The following is a 391-nucleotide window of genomic DNA, read 5'->3' as shown; positions in this document are numbered from 1 at the left end:
TGAATCTGAGAATGACGCCAAAGGGCACACAGTATTTGTTGTAATCATTTCATTGATTCATGTTTATCTTTCTTGGAATGCTTCTTATTAGAGATATATACGTTGATAATGGGAATGTTATTGATTTTTGAAGTTAAAATGGAGTTTCCATCCCAAATTTTTTTTTTCATTATTGTGCTGATTAGACCTAAAAGAGAAAAAAAAGAAAAAAAAAATGTTTTACTCATCTGGAAATGCCTGTTGCTATGCAGTCCCACGAAATCTGCCTTTGGAATCACCTAGGATTCTGACATCATCTCCCTCTAATGCTCCTGGGAAATGAGTGTCATCATTTCCCAGGATGCAGTGCGCTACCCAATTATCACTCCCCATCCAAGACTTCCAGGAAGTA

The sequence above is a fragment of the Rana temporaria genome, chromosome 1 (genome assembly GCF_905171775.1).
Source record: "Rana temporaria chromosome 1, aRanTem1.1, whole genome shotgun sequence".
Lineage (NCBI taxonomy): Eukaryota > Metazoa > Chordata > Amphibia > Anura > Ranidae > Rana > Rana temporaria.
This window is presented reverse-complemented; position numbering follows the sequence as displayed.